We start from the raw sequence: 20,706 nt of genomic DNA on the forward strand, positions 1-20,706 counted from the left end.
GGAGAAACCTACGCATAGAAACGTTTACATTATTTAGCGAAATATAATTCTTCAATATTTACACATTCACGTTCTTACTAGAAACTTGTTAATATGTGATAATAAGTTCAACAAATCTTTCAATACATTAATTACAAACAAAAATCAAATAGTAATACATTTTCCTCAAAAGAGCCGCACTTAAAGTTCAAATACACACACTAAATTACTATTAAAATAAATCATAGTACGGCATAATTTTGTTACTAAACCCATGGCATAATTTAATGAATTTATGAACAATAAACATGGCTACACTGTCACAAAACAGGAATGTATGAAGGCGGTTACTATCAATAACAAGTTTAAAAGTGGTGCTTTCATCAGTGGGGAACATTCCAACGGAATGAGAACAAATCTTCATAGGCAGACATAAGTGGAGAGGCGTGGGCATGCGAAGTTTTTGCCACAGGATCTGTGGGGATCCGGCCGACGACCGCGGCCCTTCAATCTGAGGTAACGAGCTCTCACTCCGTACACCTAAGTAGGTGCGAAACAACTGGAGGCGCGAACAAAAGGATAGCGCGTTTACACCTTGTAATCTGATTCGATTTGCAAGCCTTTGTACCGGTGAACATTATTTATGTTAATAATTAATGTCAAGCTATCCAATACACGCTGAGAATAATTTATCAGTGTGATCTCGCAGTTAATGGTTGAAAGAGGTTATTCTACGAATGATTAAATAATAGGGATGTTTTTTTAATTTATAATTACGAAATATGGCGTCGGTTGGCATAAAATAAAATGTTATGTATTTAAATTTAGATTAATTCTCTTGCATTAATATTTCGTGAGGAAACTTGTTTTTCTTAAACATAAACTACAGCTTTGCAGCTAAATGGGGACGATTAAGAATAAGTCTTATAAGGAATTAAAATCCAACTAGTTTTTCTCCGCGTATGATTTTATATCATATTGACGAAATAACAGCTAAAGCGGTCGAGCTGTTTAGTTAAAACGTAACACACAGATTAATTAAATTTTTCGATTGTTTTTCATTCACTTTTCTAACATGAAAAGATTTATCGGGCTAATTTTAATCATTTCTCTAGGCTACCTTTATGCGAAATTCGTTTAAACATGTTCTAATTTAAAATTGGTCGCAGCTAGTAACAGTTTATTCGACTATCAAGATATATCAAAAGGTTTAACAAAAAGGAAAATTTTATTTTTTAAGAAACAGTAATTAGTACTACTAATAGTACTAAATAGGACATCCAATTGGTATTAATATCTCATTTAATATGAATGCAGTTTCATCAGAAACTTAAACAAGAAAATTTAAAAATACATTTTTATAGGACTCAAACAAGATTCCAGAGTATTCTATAAAATTTTACAAAAAATATTTATATCTCGTATAGAACTAGTATTAATTCTATGACGTATTTTATGAAATACATTATTATTACAACATAATGTCTTTTAATTTCTTGAATACGGGCAAAATACACCAAAGCATTCCTTACACGAGTACTGTTTGAAGGCGTAACGCGTTGAATTTATGTTTATTCGAGAGTCACACCGCCGCGCCGCGTAACAATCAGTATAAAATAAATAGTTTTCCTGAATCGATTCTACGCAGTACTTATACATGTATATGAAATTGGTTTTAATATGCATTTTGATTAGAAATTTCATATTGAATATGTTTTATGGAATGCAATTTGTATGGAATTATAGAAGTTTTTTTATTCAAGGAATAATGAAAATAAGCAATATTTCATTATTATATAAAAAAAGATATTATGTAAGTATAGACATAGACAATTGGTAGAGTATAAATGACGGTTAATTCATATATTTCGTAGCTCATTGAGTCCATCCACCTGGGCGCGGGGGTAACGTTCGCCGTCCGGCCGCAGACACCGAGTAAACGCATACTGCGGTCAACGAAGACCAACTGCCTTCAAACCATACTAATAACACCCCATACACATTCACGCCAACACACAAAGTGATGTAAAACATACGCACATCAAAATGTACGACGTCAAATTTAATTTACATGTTAGCGATGCACAACACTATAATTTTGAGAATCTCTGCTTCTTTGTGATTATTTATAATGATATAGTTCGCTACGTGAAATTTTGCTGTTTTGTATAATTGTCAGGGAACAGTTTCTGAAAACTTTGAGTGGCATCAATCAGAAATAGCAGCATCAAGCTTACGTCGCGTTCTCCGACGCCAGCCTCCATAAATTAAGCTAGAGAATAACACACAGGTGAACAAAAAAATAAGAACGCGACGCCGCGTTGTGTACAACATTAATCAGAGCTCTGAGAAGGCGTAGAGAATTTATTTTACGATTGTTACAGCACCGATGAAACGTTAAAAATGCTGTCGGAGCTATATTGAAACATTCGATGCATTGTTCAAGCCCGATTGAGTCGATAACGCACCGCGGTTCCGACTTATGGTCCCACTATAGCACCTTGTTGATTTTCCAACGTAAACTGTCGGATACGACCCGCCCGTAACTAGTTTCTTTTTTATTAGTACTGGTTTAGTGTAGAACGGAACGCGACTCCGTATCGATCGTACGATTAAACCACGAGATATCATAATCACCGGTCTGCGCGTTTATCGAAAGTATAATCGGAGAGCGGCAATAAATTTGTCTCATTTTAATATCCTAGAGCGTGTAATGTTCCGCCATAACCGTTCTCGATGTTTGGACTTAAATCTCATTAGATGCGCGAGGGAAAAAAGCGGGCGTTGAGCCCGCCCGCGCCCGCCATACGAAAGAGTTCAACGAGGTGCCGCCATCGCTCGTATCCATAGTTGTTTGTACAACTTACATTTAGCAAATCTATTGAGGCTGATATTTTAATTTACCAATTAAACGTCGATAATGACTGAATGTGCCATAAATAATTTTAGAATCAATTAATAAATAATTAAATAACATAAATTCTTGCAACTTAATAATCCATCTAATCTAAAATATCCTCCAGGTACCCAAGTAGAAAATTGCATTTTTTCTCATTAGTTGTTAAAAACGTTACTGTTACAAAGTAACGGTGCCACCAAAAGGAGTTCGCGAAATGTGAGTGATCGCGGTCGAGGCGCAGCGTCCGAGCCGAACTATAAATACGAGTGTTAATCTCTCTCGTTAACGTTATGAGACGCAACCTGTTATTTTGTGGTGCTATTACGAAACCAAACAATATCACGTGCTGGGTTAAATATGTTCCGTTGTGACTCACACAACTAACGATCTTCATTGAACGCGAAACAATTTTGACGCAAATTATACGCTGTTATAAGCAACAACGTTAATTAAGTTGCCTGTATGAGATTAATTTGATTATCAAATTCTTATTTCAATTATGTTCACAGGCAGTTATTATTTCAACGAAGCTATTTGTTTTAACTACGTATCTCGAAATTAACGGATAATAATCTTGATCACGTCGTGAGACCAATGTACTTTTACATTAACCTCTTTTCGACATAAATCTAAAAACAAATTATGAAAATTGCTAGGGACCTATCACGTGTAGTGTTGTAACTGGGCCGTTATTCTTCATTTACTAAACAGCTTGTTGCGCAATATACGTGAGTTTGTTAGCGGATAAATAATGTAAAATTGCGAGAGAATCATTATTTCCCCCTTAGCTTTATTGATATCGTTAGATCGGCGATGTCTAGTTCTTAAATTATTATGAAATAAAATAGAGCTAGTTAACAAGGTGACGTTTAATATTATCATGAATCTTGGGTTTATTATAAGTCACTGATGCCATTTTACGCCAAAGTTTGAATTCAAGCTATTACTTAATTACTACGTTAAAAAATCTTACAAGAAAATATTCGCCTGACACCTACACAAAACGAATAACTCCTACTGACAGAACAACTCAAGTGGTGTGAATAAATCGCCTCAATGTCACATTACCACTAACATTTCTATTTATAACGTGTAATAAAAAACACGTTCAATTGAAACATGAACGGTTTGATACATGGATTCGTCACGCCTCGTTATAACAGAAAAATTCTCGCCTAAACAAATGTAGTGGACGTAAGGTAACCGGCCGATAGAATCGTTTTGTTTGCTCGTAAGTGGTCCGAGTGGTTACTTTAATTACTTATTGATACCCACTCGACTCTCTAAGTGTGGTATTAACGGGCTATCAACGGAGAACAGCTTCGTACGCCCGATACTGTTATAGCGTATAATTAAAAAGTGACAAAGAACAACTGTAAAAGAAAATTGCAGAGTATGTTTCTAATCAAATATTTCAGCAAGCCTATAAATGTTTGCGAAATTAAGCAGAAACATGTGCTTACTGAAAACTACACATGAATTGTTCTTTAGTACAATTCATTTTGTTTACTTTTCACTGTGAAAATAGAAAGACGTTGTTGAGCCAAGATAAGTATCTAGCATGCCATAATATGCCATACATTATGTGGCTTTAAGACGCGACACTAAAAATAAAAACAATACTTAATAAAACATTCAAGTAGATAGTCAAACTTCCCAGACTCAACACCTTCCCAAATCACAGTATCCCGAATGGTAACAAGCATAATAATTGGTTGCCGCAGGTTTAAACGAGTCGCTCGATATACTATAATGGTTAGAAGTATTTAACGGTGAGATAAAATCTTAACAAAAGCGATTTGGTTAGCCGTCTTGTTTTGGTACTCACATACCACACATATGCATCTATATACCGATCGAGCATACCAACGTCCAGTCAAGCTTGACCCCTGATTCTCGAATAAATTTCTCTTCAACGTCCGACGGCTGATGAAGTGAGAGAGGAGTGACGTGCCATGATAGAGTGGTGGTTGTGTAAATGTATTGACCCCGGCTGCGTGCCGCGAGTGTCGGTGCCTCGTCTATGATATGTAAATGATAATTGGTTCCCGAATAGAAAACGTTCTGTTTATGTTGCCACGAACGTTCGGGGAGCAAGTGTCGATAATAATTTTAATACGCCCATACCGAACACTCTGACTGTAATTATGTGATAAGATTATGTTAATATTTTTATTTGTTTGTTTATGACGCTATAATGTCAGCACGTTACACGGTTAGAGAGAAATGCGTCATGAATCACACATAATACCCAGCATGTCGCAACTGGGTTACATATAATATTTATCTCCAGTTTTATTAATCTTCAACGTTTCTTAAGTGAGCTTCTTATGCTTTTACTTCAATAAGACACTTTTTTACTGGGATTTGTCAGTTGGAAACACGCTGTAGTATGGAAATTGCAAAAACCATTATTATTTAAAAACATACGCAACGTAAATGTATTGGTACTGCCACTAACTACATATTCAGTTTAAATTTTAGAACTTAATCGCAAATAGATGGTTAAAAAAAGAATATTCGTTTCTTTTGGACATCGAATAGTGATCCACGACGAGACAACAACTAGTGTAGGTATCGTTAAATCAGTAATTATCACTGCAGGTCTGATTAGACAGTAACTCTCTAATAGATAATAATATACGCAGGATCATTTCATTGCGTATGAATGCCATGAAATGATCCTGGCATGAATTTACGCGATGAGCGTTTCACCCGGGGGATGGTGGGACGGGCGCGCGGTGACGACCGGGCGAACCTTTTGTCCTGAATGTCACGCCACTCGAATTATCCGAGACGCTTTTACTCATTAATGGACGGTTTTATTTGCTCTTATTTAATTTAGCATTTATTCAATCTGCCCCCGGCACGATACGTGTTGTGTGCCGTGTTCTTATTTCGTTTGCACCTTTTGTGACAGGGCTCATTGAGGCCGAGGTGTCGGGATGTGTTCCCGCGGCTCGCGGCTCAGTTTACACGTACAACTCCGGCGCCTTTCATCGCGCACAAAGCGTAATTGAATCCCACAGAATCCTACGCAGGCCGTAAGATTTAATAGGGCATTTAAACACTCGCATTGGCCATTGTGAGACGGTTTTGTATGCGATTATTCATCGCAAAACCACAACGCAGCTAGCTTTCCGCGAAAGCGCATTGCATGTGTTAGACTAAGTGCGGCATGAAATGTACCCCCACGTGTGGTTCAACATAAAGCTCTAAATACCGGTTCCACATGCAGTGCGCGACACTAAAACACACACAGTTTATGTGTCGAGACCAACTGCACCAGAATATTATTTTCCTAATGTAATTGTTAATAGTTGCAGTAATTTTGCTAAACGAAAGACAAGAATTAATTTAAAGTGTAAAGTAGTGTGCGTGGCAGTGTTGGCGTAAGAAGAGCCCTAGCCTCGAGGCTTGTTCGTAGTCGTATAAATTTAACTGAACGTCAGAGCAGCTTAGTAGTGGTGTAACAACGAATAGGAACTAAACGTGTGGACTGAATGCCGCCGTTCTAACATGACCTACCGTTTGTGCGCGTAACAACTTTGCTGCTAGACTGTTGCAGCGAGGGATCAGAGTCCTCGTATAAATGGGCGCGTCAGTCAGCTCGTAAAATTGGAAATGGATCCTCGTAAATCGGCGATATTGAGCCGAGTCGCAAATTGCTGCGCGTACGCGGCCGCGCATTCGGGTTCTTGATCAGACTGAGGTTCAGGCGCTTAAATGCACTTTTCTTAAGAAAGCTCGTAAACTTTGATTCATTGAAACAATAAAATTAATATGTTATGTGATTGCAATATTTTCAGAGATCGTAAGTTTATAATTTTTTATTAATTAAATCAAATGAAAAAGTCATAACATTATATTTAAAAAAAGCTGACTATAAATGCATTTCGATTTTAGGTTAGGAAATAAACACTTATACTGTGTTGTAAATTGCTAAATACTGTATCTTCTGCGTTCTTAGAATGAATAAATAACTCAATATTAAATTTTTGACAGTCATGTAACTTTATACACATTGTTTGAAGACGCCTGCATGTGGGTGGTGTATAAATTAGCTTGTCGTAAAAGCTTTAATGTAAAAATACACAACCACGATATCCGTTATTTGTTTCGTCTGAAAATCTATAAAACGTAAGTCCTCGGGTCCTCGCGTCAACTATAAAAACGCAATATCATACATCGATCAGGTGGTACAGAGGGCCAACAATGGGCTGGCCATTGTGGACTGCTATCTAATCGTAATGAATATAAATTTTCAGATGACATTTACGATCGGTGCGCGGCGTGATACTGCATCTATATAAACGTGTTAGATAGAAGTTTTAATACACGCACACATTGGCCAGATCAACAATAAAATACACCGGTGTGCTGCTGGTATCAATTTGTAACATCACCGGCGTAAAATATCCGACTTATCTTTCCATTTATCAACAAATATTGTTAGGAGTCAATGTTTTGAGCGAGTCAATTGCGATTCTCTACTAGTCTAACACAGATTGCCGAATCTAATGCTAACTGTTGGTTACTGGATGATTGCTCGTATGGGTTTAGATATAGAATAAAATCAGTTATGCTGATTTGTAAACAAATCTAACAAGAAAAAAAATTTTAGCTTAGACTCTTACTACAGTAGAGCTTGAAAAGATTTTAAGTAAATGGGATAAACAAATCAAATAAAAATAAAATCCCTAACAAAACAACTTCTTAAACTACAAATCTAATAGCTTCCAGATTTACTACCAGTGCCTCAGAGTCTGTAAAGTCATTTAAACTTTGAACCTGAACAGGGAACGGGAAGCTTGGACACCGGATGCATAAAACCTCGCTGACGTGTTTGAGAGAGACCAATGTCTAGCAAATGTATTGAATAGTCATTAAGACATTCCTAATCGTAGATCAAACACATCAATACGCCGCGCCTGTACTACGGTCACGCATACAGCCGGGGATGCGAGCGGGTGAATTATTTATCACAACGACATACACTGGCGTATAATTTGCCATGCACGCGGCCCACTATTATACTCTTCGCCGATTCATTCGATATAATGAGAGCCGCGGTCGCTACCGGCCATTTTTCCACACAACCGAAAGACCGCGGCAATGCGTGAACGCACTAAAATCGATGCGCGTTTTCATTACACTCGTTACGTAGCCATTTTATAAAATTAATTTATAAATTCATATTTTTTTTAATTAACCTTATATCTGTTCAAGAATATTTTAAATGTGTAAATGGGAAAATATAAGTATTAAAATGAGCTTGGAAAATCAACATTTTGACTAGGCAGCCTACACTTCAGAGAAACAAATGTTCAAAAAGTACGCCTATTACATGTACCTAAACGAATAAATATAATTGCCCACACGCAGTACGCGGCATTAGCACATCTAGATATCTAACAATGCAAATTAGTACAGATATCACAACGGTTGATCGGCGTTCAGTCGCTTTGCTTATTGTGTATTGTATGGAGTTTATCTCGTTACATTAATCACTTAAGTCGCACATATAAATAGATACAAGAATAAAAACTGACGCAAAAACATGTTATAGATTTTATAGCCCGATACTAAATTAATATGATGTTATAACAACATGTTAGCAGTTTGGGTTTTCAGAGCTTTTTTATTAAACCTGTTATGGCATATAGTGCCGATACGTGGACTTTGTCAGTTGCGATTACCAAGATCAAAGCAGCAATTCTTAATCAACATTGTCTATAAAGAGTATTCTCGAGGACAGAACGTATTAAAACTAGGGTAATACAGCATTAAGGTAGACATGATACCAACTGCGAAAGATCTTTATGCAGCCACATAAAGCATCCGCTATGAAGTACATTTCAAAAGCAAAAACTACATTTGAAACAATACCCACACATATAAAATAAAGTTGAACATAAACAAATAATGTTTGAATTTGACTGACACAGTTGAATCCCAAAAACCATAAAATACAAATTTTAAAGCAGACACATATAAAGGCCGGCGCAAACGAGAGTTATGGTATGGTCATAATCGACTCTAGCACGCCATCTCTCATAACGACGGGATCACGTAACAAATACAATGTGATACTAAACATTCTCAAAACCAACCAGTTAAATACGTAGATAAAATTTAATGATACGTATATATTAGAATCGATCTGAAATGAGCGGCGCCGCCCAATCAAGTAATAGGATGAAAATGAGAGACATTTTTTGTTGAGTTTTTAGCATAAATTAACATCGGCTATATGTACATATTAATCACGTAGGAATTGTAGCCGTACACGTTACTTTGATCTCATGGTAAAGTAGTATAAGTGAGGTAATGTCATCAACGGTTGATTAAAGACAGAGCATTGATGTTGATTTGAATGTAGAATAGCCAAGTTTAGTCTTTAAGACTTGTGTATCACAATCGTTTTTAACATTGAAAAGTGACCTTAACTAAATATGTAAGGATTCAGTAGAAATCTTAATTGATTGCATTTAAAATAAAATAAAATAAAGAGTATTAAAAATAGAATAAAGGTAAAATACTAATATTAAATAAAGCTTTAAAATAAAAAAATACATCTTCAACAATCTAAAAACTAACGGCATTTTACAGTAACATAATTTCTTACCAACAAAAAATTAACACGCAGCGTAGAGACGTGATAAATTGTTGTTAAAATAGTGAACTATGACACACGTTAGGATTGTACACTGACAAGTGAGATAGGTAACAGCAGTACGACATGGCGAACCGTGGCTGTCTTGCGCCCGCGCCCGCGCTCTCGACGTGCCAACCAACAAAAAAGTGACGTTTCATTGATGTATTGACTAAAAAGAAGGCATCTAGACCGTTAGCTAAGTAGTTAACAAAACGATATCACTATTAATCACGACACGATGACTATCTCTAACATGCAAGGGAAAGTTTTTTACATCGGTCTACATGCTAAACGCTACTGACGCAGAAGACGCCTACAATTTTATTAATTGCTTAAAGTAAAAACGGTAATCACCGTTCACAGGTTGCTAATTTCATAAATTGGACAACACTTCTTAGCTCGAAATTGATTATAGATTTCAAATTTGAAAATAGTATTTTCAAAGTAGACGCATGGACTTAAACAATACTCAAACGTGTATACTTAATCTGTATGATATCTAGTCGTATCCATACTAAACTTTCTATTATATTCTCAATATATTTGCATGAATCTATAATTAAACATGCAATCTATAGGAAACTATCGGAAAGTGACGAAATTTACTACGTCAGACATTGGCACCATAAAACCAATTCTCTAGCCAATAAGGTGGACACTTGACGTATGCCTTTCCATTAGGTTAGCGCGCAAGAAATACATCACGGCGAGCCTTAATCAAAGACACGAAGAAACCGGCCAAGATTAATACATGGACAGGAGGGAGCTACGCACAGAATTGGGAATTGGATACATACAAGCAGAACGTACAAATGAACACGGCACACAGAAAATATTAATAAACGTCCTAATTTCATACAAATTTATGTAGGTAACTCAGTTCAAGATTTATCGTTAGTTCCTACTTTCCATAAAATAAAAGAGCTCTTAATTTTGGTCATCTAAAGTGGGTGAAAGCAGTGGACGGTTCGCAAGTGCCGCTGTAACTCCAACTCATAATTGATTTATCGCGCGGTCGCGGCAATTTCACAAAAAAAACGTTGAAACTTTTCTAATAGCGAAGCAGATGAGACCCACAGAAGGGTTAATTAAAACGAATGGACGGTCATCCGCGAGCAGAATGTCGAAGTTTAGCGGATCACCAATTTCAATGCTTTAATATTGTTACAAACTCAGCTCCGCGTTTCTTTAATTAAAATTAACGACGCAAAACTTTGACAGTCAAACGAATTATTAGTACAGAAGCAAACTTTTAATTAGTTCGCCTTCTTCCAGCAATACTTTTGTGCATTTACTTGTCTAAAGTAATTTAAATTAATTTGAATTCTTTCTACATTACAAACGGTTTCAGTGAGTACTGCCTTCAACTAGGCGGCGGTATTATCGAAAATTGCCGTCGGAAATCGTTTCACACGTCAAGTGCTTAGCCTCAATACTACAACAAAGAAATCACGAAATATTTAAATCTATAATAGGTAGCTGCTGGAACTTTAATCAAAGTGTAATTCACGGCATAGCAAGAATTAATCTTAAATATAAATTGCTAGTGTACCTTCAAACCGATTCGATAAGTTTAAAATTATAAATTTCACGGCGGAAGCCCGCGTGTACAGATCCATGACAATATTTGACAGCTACTGCTATTGAGCTTTACCGAATCATGCATGTCTAAATACAAAATTATTGACGAGTACAGAAGCTAGAAAAAAACTAATCACGAAGCATATCTAAAACGTCACGGCGACTTACATTTGTGTTATTCGTGCTCATATCACTTATTATACATATTATTTAGTTGAACGTTAGGTAGTATCTATTTACATAACAAGAACGACCAACACCAATTACTAAATCATTCGCTTAAAATTGTCATAGTGCGTGAATCGTTACAAGTGCATTGGTCCGCATATTCACACCTCATGAAGCCCCGGGGAGTAAAACCGGCTGGCCGGCTCGTTGCCTCGACACCGGCCGAGGCCAGCTTAAGATACCTTTTAATTTGACCACTCTCTACCTCGGCGCCTACGCGCACCGACGTAAACAAATCGTGAGACGAGATCAATGAATATTAAGCAACCTCCGAAACAATTTCCAGCTCGAGATAAAATAAATAATTCTCTCCAAATAAACACGGGAAAAGAAACACTGATTGCTTCATAAATTGTCAAAATGTTGCCATGTGCCAATGAGATTCGCTGATCGTTTTCGTTTTCGGTCCGAATAATGAATAACATCAGGCAAATTGGCAAATAAATATAAGTAAGTGTTTTTTATCCATTCATTATCATATATTGTGCAGGCGGATCTAATGGAGATATATTATATGTGGTCGTTAACAAATGCACTTGAGCAATGTATATTGTGTATAGATAGAGTCTAATTAGTGTAGTGGAAACACATTACATTACAAATCAGCATATTTAAGCAATTAAACTATTTTGTTTAGTTACCTAGTTGCAGTGAATGGGTTAATATGAATACTCTAGATTTACAAATAGACTTCTTGAATAAACAGAAAGCTATATTGTAATCTTTCTAAGTAGTAATTCGAATTTTACTTGATAAGGTAATTAATAGAGAGCACTAAGGAAACCAACTTTCAACGTGCGTAAGGTACAGTAAACTCAGCAACTGTCGAACGATAAGATAACATAACTTCACGAACAAATAAAATAAAACTGTACACACAATGTTATGAATAGAAGTGATGAATACATCCGTGTATTTAACAACCTTCTTAATTATCACCTTTGCGAAAACAATAGCTATAAATTATAGTCGTTTGCGTCTATCAAATACATCTCGATGTTTACTTATATTGTAATAAAATACTAACACGGAAAAGTTTAAGTTACAAAGCATGTTAAGACATTTTTATCAGATAGTGTAATAATGATCGCCGCCAGCTATCCCCCGCTTTACAGAAATCGGTGTATTGGATGTGTTTTATAAAATACCGTTAACAAAACGTACATCGAACTTGACAAATTGCTTACGCTCCTAATATCCAGACACCTCTGCCTCTGAGACGATAGGAGTCTTTATCACCTCTTACATCTACACTATGTTTAGATTCCGAGATAACTTGATCGAGTTGATGCAGGGAGCGGCGCGCTCCACACCGCTAGTGTTGTTACCAGCTAGCGGTAAATATACCATTTTATTTGTATTACCCGACATTGACTCACCGTCACTAAACGAATTTCTTTATTAATTTTCGATCACCATAAACGACCATATTACACAGCGCAGTATTTCACGATCAAATAATTTACAATAAAGTCCAGGAACCGAGTATGTTGCCATATACAGGCTGTGTCTAATGGATACGAGCTATCGTAAAGGTGTATTTACGGTGTTGTAACTTATTTTTATTGAGCACATTAAGGTGCAGCACTATTCTGAACAAACTAGTTCACAGTGTCGTACGCGCCAGCTCGTAGAGACCCGTCTGTCGCACATCAATACGGTGAGCACAATCAATATGTTAATATCTTAGATAAGACAGTCAGATTCCTAAACATAAAACATATAGTCACCGACGTGGAACAAGAGTAACCCACATTCTTAAAAGATACGATCATAAATAAGGCAATCATCTCAATGCTGTAAAGACACAATCTGATGAGGTTTTCTTGTTGTTATCTTAATAATATGTAAATAGCCTCATTGAAAACTAATATTATATATTATAATTGCCTAAACAGAAAATATTGGCAATAATCAAATTGTATTTTCAAGAATAAAACTGGTTTATTTTAGAACTATTTTGCATTCATTATCAATAAGCAAGAATTAAGATTATGACCTGAGTTATGACACATTGCTAAATTAAAAGAATAACAGATGACAAAAACGATAAACTTTGAAGATAATTCACACTTTGGCATTGTGATAAAAATATTTAAAATTTTAACGTATAAGAATTTATCAAGATCTCAGACCGCGCACATGTATTGTTTCGGGTAATCAGGCTTCAAATAACAAGACTACATTTTACGCATACGTCCAGGAATCTTTTTTATAATAATTAAATCTCAAAATATGTGCGCCGTAAAATCGTGATTGGCTCCAAGTGAAAACTCGTTAGGTCGATCGTAAAAGTCGACAATAATTAGGCGGGCACAACCGCGAGAACCGATATGAGCTGATTACGAAAGAAATACAGTCTTACCGCGTTGATTTATTGAACACTGCGCTGCGTTTCATCGCCTTACCTCACCATACATCCTACAGCATGTACCTACTTAATGTATAGTTAATGAAAAGAAATTCTTAACATTTGTCTTCTTGACTATGCGAGCACGAAAACATACTTGAATTATTGTCGTTCATAAAAATAACAACGAAATCCAATAGAGATTCAAGTTTTCGAAACTTTTTTTAATATGTATAAAATGCTCAATAACATCGATAAAAGATTTTATACAAGTAACAATTGATTACGTTTTAATCGTTAATTAATAAAAATAATACTTACAAGTATATTTTAGCTACAAATGGTGTAATTATTTAGCGTTTTCAATTAGTGAGAGGATTAAAAAGTTGTTTTACACATAAGCTCAACATATTATATACTCATAGACCTCCCTCGGGAGTATATCTATTGATTAAGGCCGTATTTTAACCCGTTCTGTAGATTTTGAGTATATCACGATCACACAGACAATCAGACGGACGCAGCGAGGGGATTTTAATTGATACCACGTACAGAGTACAGTGTTTACAGTCCGACACATATTTCGCAAAACGCAATAAGTAAAACTAACTTTTACTTATAAAATGTATACTTTTATATTATCACATACGATGAAAAATAAAAGAAACACATAAGCTGCCTACTTTCTATTAGTTAATGCAATCAATACTGGCTTCAAACATAGGTGAAAAGTTTATATTTAAACATATAAATATCTTGATATGTGACCTAACGATTCTTATTACTCGCTATATAAACCAATAAAATACTGATTGGTGCTTCTAATATAGATACTCGCATATCGAGTATTTCAAGATCAGAATTAATAAGTTCTCCAGTGTCTACGTTGACATAATTTATAATCGTAAGTAGGCACAAAATCTGCATAACATATTTATGTAACTAAGCTCAAATTAGAATGCTATAAATTCTTACTCCAGGCAATTTCAATCTACTAATATGATAAACGATTCGTTCAAGAGAGCAATTACGCCAGGCTGTATTAGAAGTAAAGCTACAGCCCCAACCATTACGTGCATGCCGTGAAATCCTTAGACCATTAACACTTCACAATTTGCCACATACACTTATTAGTGGTATTTTAAGTAGTGAATCAAGCCTATTTTTAAATTGTATGTTTGCCGAGTACCGTTTCCAATCACCTGCAAAAACATCTTTATTATTGCGAAACGTACATACCGGTTGTGATTGCGGTAACTCTGTGTTCATCCACAAAACATTTGATATGTAAAAAAGTGAATCGATTTTTTGTTTCGCGTACGGTTCCCCGTAGGCGTTCCAAAGCTTGATCTAGTTCAGATTTGTCACCTACATTTGTAAGTGATGGCGCGAGGCACGCGCTTGATCCCGAGGTCATGCATGCTCTCGTCTCACTCGTTTCTGGCTCGTTAACACGCTCATTCCAATCCACCTTGTAATGTACAGTAAGATACCGCATAATGTCGATGGTAATCGCGCACTCCTTACTATTACTCGAACAGACTATGACAGAGTATGAAATGCGAGACTTTATAAGCTCCTGTACATTAGTACTAAAGGCGGTGCTATACACGTGTAAAATGTAACATGACGTTGACTTATAATATTATTACTTAGAGCAAATGCGCTTCATCTCAGTAAAAGGATATGAGAAACGATATCTGGTATATTATTTACTCTACTCTGTTTTAGACGTTACAAATCCACAACTTAGTCATCATGGGCTCTTTGTGCAAACTTGCAAACTCCTTTGAAAACGTAGCCAAAAATCGATAAGTAATCTCAATTATAATAAGTAAATTATACGGGATTGTAGTCTGTATCAAGTAATAAAATCATGCATAAGATGATGACCGTTGAATGATAAATGAATTACGACAGTATAAAGTTTTTAAATGGCACCAATTGATTTGCAAGAATCGAAGGACTTGCCAGGACTCTCCTTATGATGTTTGAACTAAATGTAGTTTTGACTTTTCGCTATGATAACCATATTAGAAATTAATCATAGCTCGCTTTAATGGCGTGGGAAAACTACGTGGGAACACACACATGAAAATGTCTGCATGACATGCTCGCAAGTGTATGACCTCTATAAAGACTAGAACTTAGGTAGCAAAATTTAAGGACCAAGAAAAGAAATACTTTTCCACGTTATTTGAATATAACACTTATTTTACAAATTGTAAAGATTTAGGTAAATTTAAAGAACCACCATTAATTGGAATTTCCGATGACGTGACATCTATATTGCGTAGAGTAACAGTTTTACACCATCAGATATTTTTATTCGGTCCATATAAAATGCAAATCTTAAAATAAAATACATATAAATAAACCACCGGAGACAGTAAATCTAGTAACTATAAAATAAAAAACATTGAATTATTGTCGGTATAAATGTGTCTTATGCATTTAATAGCCTCTTTTTCTTCATTCGGCTACTGAAGAAGGTATGCACTTATTTTAGTGATAGTTAAACATCAAACAACATACGCGTGACATATACGACGACTTTTTAACGTCTACCCACATGATAAATAGCCTGAGGCTATTGAGTTCACTAATGCTATATTTTTATATGTAAAAATAAATCAGAAACACTATGGTATCTACAGCAGTCAGTAGCTTTCTTTTTGTTTATTTTGTACCGTGGAGCAGAAACTTGCGTAGTAATAAAAGTTATAGCGAGTTTGAATGTTGAGTTCTGTGCGTGCTCGCCACCGCTGTCGCTGTGTGAAGTCACGCGTGCTTATCTGATGAGCTTCTACTTGAAGCTGCCCGCAACTACATCCGACGAGGCTGTGTCCGCGCCGCCCGCGATCATATTAAATGTCCCCATTATATGACTTACATTTATAAAGTTTAGCAAAGAAACTAACTAAAAAATATATCTGCTACAATTAACAACAAAATCGATAAACACGTAAATATAAAATAATAGTTTTCAGAGTTAGAGTTTCAGAGTAAGTATTAGAAAAATGAGAGGATATAAAACAATCAATTGTCAATAACCGAGGAGGGCAGTAAATCGATAAAACATCAGTTGGCCAAGTATCGCTCTCGCAATTTAATAAGGCCCTAGATAGATAGTCTATGACTGAACGGCTCCACGTGAAGATAGGTGTTTAGCGACTAGCAGTAGCGCGGAGTAATAGAGTCAGCGGTAAAAGGATTATGTCATTAAAACTGCATCACACGCTCGTCCGATCGACTAACTGGACTTAGAAAACGACGTGCGCTACCATAGCAGGCAATCTTATAGATTGGTTAGAGGTAATTCGATTTAGTTGATTGTGTAAACAAAAGTCGTCGAACACTTAATCCAGATTATTTTTATGGTAGCGTATTCGAAGACAGCGTGCGACTGCCGCGTGGCATGCCTTCCCATTACCGCTTGCGTTCCGAGCAAACCCCAGAAATTGGGAGACAAATTTGTGAATTAAAATTCCATCGGTGGAATTTACCGAATAGGTTACATTGTGTTAACAACAACAAGGTATGTAGTAAACCAGTTCTCGGATTACTAATCATTATACAAATGTTTGGTTTATTTGGGACATTTATTCAAATGCATTACAATGAACCCTTTTTCTTTTAGCTGAAAAACAATTTATGTACTATATAGGGACGCAAACCCAAAGTTACTCGATGACTAATCACTATAAAAAATCTAATTTTATTCTAACAGGGCAGCTGATTTTGAAAAGTGTAAGAACTATTCAAGAAAAAAGAAACAGCTTGGCAACGGTAACCTTCTACTTAAACCCACTTAAAAAAGGGGAGATGTATTGTTTGCTCACCTAATCACCAAAAATACTATTTTTTTTCATGTTCAGTTATTACCACGTTTCTGTAATGGATGAAATATGTATGACGCACAAATTAGCCGGCTTACATCAAGAGGACAATGTCAAGAATTTTGAACTCGGCTCGTTCACATTAACATCTTAATTATTGATCGCGTGAGCAAATTTATTACTGCTTGCCAGAGAGATAATTTCACAAAGTAAAATAAATACGACAGAACGACCAAGGCCATAATTAAGAATTAAAGCTCTTTCCGAAATTGTCGCGAGAAGCCGGAGCAGACCCCTGATTTATTGCCGCCGAATAATATTTCCAGTTAAATTGAAAATGTAAAGAAGAATTCGCATCAGATTAATCGATAACTTGTGCAAGTGTATAAGTCGTAAATTATAGTGATGTTTTTTACCGTTAGTGCATTTTATTTCAGTATGAATTCATGATCTCGCGCCCCAATCGTTACTCAACAGAATTACTCGATATTATCTTTTTTTTTCTACAAAATTATGCACCATACATACGTCATTTACGTTTATCGTGCCCAGCTAGCAAAAAGGCTATTTATTGAGAGAATGCTGCTATAACCAAATATTTTTAACATAGGACTTGCGACCAATTAACGGCAAAAACCGCTTAAAGGAATCATGCCGTTAGTTAAAATCAAATCACAAATACTTTGGTTTGGTGGTGGATAATATCAACATATGTATGCACCGTGGAGGTCGTGAAAGTCAAAGTGAAGCGCGACAAGTTTGTGGTGCAAAAAGTGCTAGTGTAATGGCGGGAGGCGAAACGGGGCGCAGTTTTTGTGGAGGCCGTCAAAGCTCGGTGTCGCGCGGCACGTCGGCCACTCAAGTGCGGCCCCCTCTAATTGGACGTCTACCTGTTGCTTCGCCTTACTGTTTTTTTCAGTTCCCGAGCGTATACACTCCGCGATGAGCACTCCACGTGAACCGTTTCGTAATACACCACTTGGTAATTTTTCTTGATGTCTTTGCGCTTTTTTGCACAGCTCGTGTATCCCAAGAATGTCTGATAAAGCTATAGAATTTGTTAAAGAATTTTGAAATGTTCTAAGACGGTAAGACCTTTACTATCGGTGATGAAATGTAGTAAAACGTGCAGTGATTATCACTTGATAAAATTAAATTAATATTGCTGGGCAATGTTCAATGTTAATGTTAACTTCAATATCCAGTTTTCAGTTGCGCAGACGGTTCTATCGACTTATTTTTACAAGAGCAACTTGACCTACAATTCAAATTGTCGGCAGGAAAAAGGTTGGAGGCATTTTTTACAAAAAAGTAAGCAGCTATCCTCTTACAAACAACGGCACCGGCACGTTACAGTACGGTCCCATGATGATCGGTTATTTTGGGTTGTTTTTTAATCACTAATATCTGGTGAAGCATGTCCACTGCGTGATAGGTTTAGGGTTGGCATAACCGTTTCGAAATAGAAATCCATAAACTTCACATTGTGAATTATGAAAATGATATAAAATAAATCCTCAAAACGAAAAAAAAATACTCCATGGATGAGTATTCTTCACAAGTATCAGATCCGTATTATATGAAAACGTAACAATTTAAACCAAATCGGTCAAAAAGGGCTACTGGTGGCCCTGGAAACTATCAAGAGTGCGACGGTCCGACGCGTACGGCGATTCTCCACGCGCGCGCGCCGTCGTGCGACCGACCGACCGCCGGAAACGCAGTGACAAGTGAACAAAAACTCACTAACATTCATTCATGGTTTTTTTCCCAGCACACTCTCAGAAGAACAGGTTCACGACAGCTAATACGAACATCACGCCATTAAAACTGAAACTATCCGATGCGCTTTTCGAATAAACTGAAAACACCTCTGCATTTGTCCCAAGGGCCTCAACAACCAGACAATCTTAGTTGCAAACTAGACAAAGATTTATTTGAATTGAGATACCTAAACTTTATTAATAGGATGTCATATTTAATCGTATACAAGGAACCGCAAGCTGTATAAGATGAAATCAAGCAAGCTATTAGTTAAATGATTCTAGCGCTAGTGTATGTAGGTCCCGAGGTATAAATAAGTTGGTTTTGACGATAAGCGGCGGGTGGTTGCACGATCGCCCCCGCAGCCTTAGCCGCCATTGTTTTGACGTGCCGGTTGATTTGTGCGCGAGCGCCGCGATCGATCGCCAACGCCAATTTATTACCTTTCCTAGGCTCTCTCATGCGCGCCGGACGGCATTACCCGCAAATTAGAGAGAACGGTCGCTCCACTTGTTTCTCGTTTGCTCTACAACTCTATTTCATACAATTTATACATACACTAATACTGTTTAAATAAGCAGCAAACGTGCTTATTTACCAAAACTACTCCAATTCATTCAAACTATTTATTTAAATTGAGAGGAAATAGCGCAGTAGTTTAATTGTCTGATAGAAACGTGATACCGATAGAACTGGTTAATTTACACTTTATCAAGATCACAAATACCTTTTTAAACGACATATTTGGACGACATTTGATATCACAGAGATCAAAAACAATTTTCTAAATCCATAAGTAGGCTACATAAAAAGGTAAAGTTATTTAACTACAATAACAACTTTAGCAACTAATAATAATATATTAAAAAATATTCAATAAAAATATATTTATATTACCATTCACACGAAAACCTAAATTCTAGGAAGATTTACACGCGTTACCGATCACGATTATCGTAAACAATGTGAGTATTTCTTTGACAGCACATTATGAAAATATTACTAAATAGTTTAAGTAAAACTTGTTTTTCATTCGATTGAGTCATCGGAAATACAAAAGAAAAACTAATAAGGTTGAACACGTAATCTCACACGGGCCGATAAAGGCGTACGCATAAAACTGGCACTAAAACAGTAATTAATGTAACCAACGTTCATTATACGCAAAGGTTGGTACTTGCGAACCGAACGAATGTAAACAATCATCCGATTAGTTAATCTGGTACCGCGCAAACGTTTTAATAGTAGCACTACACCTAGCTTTGATTAAAAACTTTACGAGAAGGAAGTGAAATGCTGAACGAGCCAAGTGAACAATGGATTTTCCATTATCGTCAAGCGTGAACATTAAACAAACTTATGAAGGCGATCCGTAAACATTTTATTTATTTTACTTTCGGTTTTGTAA

General features: G+C 36.3%; 1 protein-coding gene across 2 annotated transcripts in view; it reads right to left on the minus strand.

The window, feature by feature from the left end:
* Su(var)3-3 (lysine-specific histone demethylase Su(var)3-3) overlaps positions 1-20,706 on the minus strand; it is a 233,573-nt gene that overhangs the window by 136,703 nt on the left and 76,164 nt on the right. The gene's annotated exons all lie outside the window — the stretch shown is intronic.

The sequence above is a fragment of the Anticarsia gemmatalis genome, chromosome 10 (genome assembly GCF_050436995.1).
Source record: "Anticarsia gemmatalis isolate Benzon Research Colony breed Stoneville strain chromosome 10, ilAntGemm2 primary, whole genome shotgun sequence".
NCBI lineage: Eukaryota > Metazoa > Arthropoda > Insecta > Lepidoptera > Erebidae > Anticarsia > Anticarsia gemmatalis.